This window comes from Olea europaea, unplaced genomic scaffold, assembly GCF_002742605.1.
Source record: "Olea europaea var. sylvestris unplaced genomic scaffold, O_europaea_v1 scaffold1292, whole genome shotgun sequence".
Taxonomy (NCBI): Eukaryota; Viridiplantae; Streptophyta; class Magnoliopsida; order Lamiales; family Oleaceae; genus Olea; species Olea europaea.
The window spans coordinates 131,736-137,086 of NW_019230382.1; the positions used below are offsets into that span (position 1 = coordinate 131,736).

Sequence of the window (5,351 nt, forward strand, 5' to 3'; positions counted from 1 at the left end):
TGTTCAAAATAGTCAGATTCTGAGACAATATAGTGCTTAAATATTATCATGGAAGACCTATCAAAAAAAATATTATCATGGAAGAGATTTTGATATTTGCACTTGCAAAATATTTAAATTCTCCATACAACCTTCCTTATATATCATTTAAAGAGGGCTTCTAGTAAAAACTTCAAAATGCTGTGGCAAAAGAAGACCCTTGATCTCAAAACTCGCAAACAAAATTCTAATACAATGCTAAGATATGCCAAACGGGACTTGAAGTTACCATCAAACGATCAGTTTCATTGAAGTGGTTATTTTTCATTTTCAAACTAGGGCATAGTGTACAACTTTATTCCATTAATAGCCTTACCACCAATATTATCATGTCACTGACTTTATCTCCAATGAAGTGCCAAATCGAATCGAGGTCAACAAAAATGTCACTAACCATGAATTCCTTGGTAGCGACAAATTCAACAGTTCCTCTGCATAGCTCAGGTCTTTCATCAGCATCTCTACGCCTACCGTCTGGACCTAAGTTGCAGTGATAGCCACTTGGAGTTTCATCCGTAAATCCTGCAAAACAAATGGCAACAAGTAAAGGCATATAGTTTGAAAATAACTGAATGTAGTATGCAACCAACAATTGATATTATAGTAATGCATACGTTAAAATAAAAAATAAAAATTGAGATAACTACAACAATTCGGTCCATGTAACCTTTCAACCACAGAACAAATCATTGCTATACAGCTGCCTAAGTTTCAAACTGTGGAAAGACAAATAAGGGCACCCATGGAAAATTGAATCTAATGGATTAGCAAGATGAAATCTCCATACAAAACATAAATTGGTAAACCAATAATCATTAAGTGAAAAAAAAAAAAAGTTATTCTTACCGCACAAGTTACAAATGAAACGTCTGCCTTGATCAATAAACTTCATGAAAGGATTTATGTAGCCTTTACAACGAGAACATCGAACAGGACCAATTTCCCCAAAATCCACAACCTGAGGCATAGGAGCACAAGCCACTAAGAAAATTGCCCAAGGAACCAATTACTCACAATGAAAAGGCACAACAAATGTCAGATGAATCATTTAGGACAATGCTTAGTTAAATGAGAAGTCAAACTAACATGCCAAACGTGCAACTCTTAGAAGGATATAAATCAGTGTTTGATATAAGGATAAGCAGCCCATCAGAAATCACCCACCAAGTTACCACAACCATCACATAGGATCTGATTTAAGCCCAACATTTTATTTCAGTTCAAGTGGATCGTCTCACATCATACCATATCATGATTAATGTCATCATGCTAGCCAAATTTCAGGCAGACTTGCCTAAATAGTGTGACCCATCGGCGAGGAGGCAACCCCATATGCACAGCATCTTTGATGATAATAAGAACAAGAAATACTAATCACAAACAACAGAGATCATAAAATTTATCCACCTGTCCAATGAAAAAAAAAATTGCGGACATTCACGAGGAGCTGCGCCTTTCCTTACAAGTACAACATTCAACCTATCTCATTATAATAAAAATGTTTTAGAGAGTGCATATATTTAGATCGGGTAAGAATAACTTCAAGGACCAGATAACAGAGAGAGCAATAAAGATACCTTCTGACAGTGTAATTATCAAATTATCAATGGCAATAAACACACAATCGAAGTGCATGCAATTATAACTGGTTATCTTTGATCTAAAGTGTGATGTTGTCAAGGAATGCAAATATCTTTATACGACCAAGTAAGCAAAACAATCTGTCATTTATGACATTAGAACAGAAGGAGATATAAAAGATAACAGGTAGGAACAGAATTTCAAGCATTACTTGGATAGGCTCATCAGATGGATGGGGAAGAGCTAAAGGCTGCACCAACAAAGCCAACTGCATTGAAGATGTTGATAAAACGTCCACAGTGCATGGAATCTATAACAAACAAAAGCTGCAATCATTATTAGCAATTAAAATTGTACAAACAAAGAATTGAATGGCTCTAAGAAAGGAAGTTAAAGTAAAATTTAAAAAACATGACCACTGCTTACATAAAATTTTAAAATAATTAAAACCATGAATTAGAGACTTAACCTGATTAATAGTACATCTCATGTGACGAGGACTGCAATTCCCAGTATCTTTGACAATATAATCACTTGTTGCAGGCTTCAACAAAAATATAAATAATGAACTTTTATTATAGTAAACTTCTGACAGTATTGAAGAACTATTCCCTGGCACTCAACAGTTTGCTAATTTGCATGACAAACAAATTTATAACTATAATCAAAGACAACTCAATTCAATAAATAAAACATAGAACACAGACGTAACGAAAATATCAAGCGATGCATTCCTTTTCTAATAATAACAATATTAATTACCGGAGGAGGGTTTGCCTGATTTCCCTGACGGGTCTCATGAATAATCACAGAGGAACTTCTAATAGGGCGAGGTATTTGATTGGGATCAATTTTTGACTGTCCTGTATGACTCAGAGACATGGATTGATTAGGAAGCGGTGGTGGGGCTGGCGGCATTCCATACATCCTTTGCTGTTGCATAGGACCAGGGACTGGAAGATGTGGAGCCACCTACACAGAAAACCAAGTTTAGAACTATATTAAAAGAACTGCCAGCATAGTGTTATTTAGCAGTTCGAATTGATTATTTTAGAGCTGCATCGTCACTGAAAAGTTCAAAAACAAAAATAATGCTGCATGGAAACCAAAATTCATTGGCTTAAACTGCTTATCACCCATTCAAATGTGAAATCATCAATATCACCGAAGAGATACTTGTATTTATGTGCTTAAAAATGGAACCACGTCATTTAGTTGGAATATCTCATGGACCCAAGAAAAAATAGAAGTTCTCCAAAGCCCAGGTCATCTAGCCAAATATAGTTCCTCAGTAGCCACTCATATGGTACATGATGTGATCTAAAAACAGTATTTCTGTAATTACCACTTTCGTGATTAAAAGGAGATAGTAGAATTATTGGTTATCCTTTAACTCTTTCCACAGCTTCCTCCTTGATTCTCTTTAAGTCAACTAAAATAACATCAAACTCAAGATTAAGTTCCAGACCAGTAATATTCTCTTCTCCGATCTCCAATTTTTGCATTCTAGTTTTCAGGATTTGATCGTGTTTGAAAAACCACAAAAAACAAAAGCTAATAAAAAAAAGCCAAAAAAGGGAACATTAAGGACTGCATATCTCAACTGTCCTCAGGCGTAATGAGGCAGAAGCCTTGACAAATGACACTGAAAAAGTAAGCTTTGGGGCACTTTAATAATAACCTTGCATGATGCACACCTTAAGACACGATATGAAACAATAAATATAACCATTTCTTTAAAGTTAGAACCATATCCGAGCTTGTATTAGTTCCTGTCAGTTTTTTTTTTTTTCCCCTCTCATAACTACAGGCTGAAAATAATTTAGTTTACTTACGTACATTTCAGGGCACACATTTAGTAAAGAGTCCAAGTCAACAAAGCATAATCCAGTCAATTAATCTCTAACAGGCCAAGAGGGAACTCCATTCTATATTAAATAACAGTGTAGAGAATTAATATGACAAATAATGAATTCCTCAAAAATAATAATAAGAACAACATCATAGGTAGTAAGTAACAAGTCATAAATAGTAAACAAATAATGAATTCCTCAAAAACAAAGTTAAACAATCATAAGAAGAGAGCATGGATAGGCNCTGGCTGTGGTGGCCATGTTTGCATCGCATGAGGAGAGCCTGAAGGTTGATGCATGCTTTGAGTTGGTGCTGAAAATGGCAACGGACCTGGAGGAGGTGGTATGTTTTGTCTTGGGGCTGAAAATGGTGGGGCAGGTTGTCCTGTGATAGGTGTTGCATCAGCAGGACTCCCAAAGTTTGGGCGCATTTGTAGAGGCTCAGCAGACAGACCAGACGATACCAATGTTGGCAACTGCGGAGGTCCAGTTGGCGGTTGTGGCATACCAGCCATGGCAGGAGGGAAACGTGGCCCACCTTGCATAGGCCATGAAGAGAATGCAGTTGGTCCATTATTAAGAGGGCCAGAAGTGCTCATCTGAGGCAGCATTGGAGGACCTGATGTCGGAGGGGCAGACATAAAAGGTTGAGAACGAGCACCTGGTCCAGTTAATGGGGCAGCACCGGGAGGCTGGGGAACAGCAGGACCACCAGCAGAAGATGCCAGTGCCACAGGAGGGAGAGTTCTCGTAGTAAAAGAGGGAAGAGGCTGAGATACAGATGGTGGGCTGGTCAATGTAGATGCTACGTTCAGAGGCAATGTAGCTTGTGAGGCATCACTAGTAGGCACGGGGCCCCTTGGAAAAACACCTGTTGGGGGTACGCGTGGTCGGTTTCCTGCAAAAGGTGGGGGCTGTTGACCAGGTGGTGCAGCATGAGGAGGTCTAGGGGCACCACCACGAGGATTATTTGATTGCTGCTGGTTAATTTGTAAATTTTGCATATTATTAGCAAGCATATTAGTGTTGTAATTCGGGGGCAAATTCCCCGGCCGAGATCCCCCGGGAGTTGCCATCAATCCAATTAATCAAAAGCTTAAATATTCAAAAATCCAGATCTTCAACCAAACCTCCCTTTGAACCAATTCCACCCAATTCATCCAATCCAATCCGAATCAATCTATCAAACCCACAAAAGAAAATGAATTAAAAAAACAATCTTTTTTCGTAAAATTGAACATTAATCGCCGATTAAATCGAACCTTATAATAGATGCCCAAATTCCAATCTATGAGCAAAACAATCCAGCCGTTTTCCAGTCAGGTTTCAATCTGAGACAGTCGGATCCAAAAATTCAACAAAAACAGAACATAATCCATTTAAATTGTGTGCTTTTAACAAGAGAGGTAATCAAAAGTACCTGAATCTTATGCGGGGTTTATATAGTATAAACACGGATCAAAAAAGAGGCGTAGAACGAGAGATCGACCGAAGCAAAATTCAGGGACAAAGTACATGTGAAGTTAGATGAATTTGTGCATTATTACAGTAATGCACTAATTCTTTTCAGGGACCAAGTACATGTGAAATTAGAAGAATTTGTGCATTAATTCTTTTTCACCAGTTCTGCTTTAACGTACGAGTAGAAAATGGGGGAGAGATGCCCCAGCCACTTCTTCAAGTGGTATAAAAGGGGTGGGTGTAGAAATTGCTTAAAATTGTCGCGTCAAGGGTTTGAATCCTGAAATATGAATTTGACTTTTGGATAAGTACAAGTGTACAAGCGGCCTTCCACCCTATACCTTTGAAGGCATATCCTGCGATTTATCTCCCTCACGATGCTCCAAAATAGGGGTCGTGAGGACCCTTAAAGTTAGG

The 5,351-nt window shown here is 38.0% G+C and overlaps 1 pseudogene; it reads right to left on the reverse strand.

The window, feature by feature from the left end:
• Positions 1–5,090, reverse strand: part of LOC111374793 — a 13,234-nt pseudogene extending 8,144 nt beyond the window's left edge.
• Between the last annotated feature and the right edge of the window lie 261 nt (positions 5,091–5,351).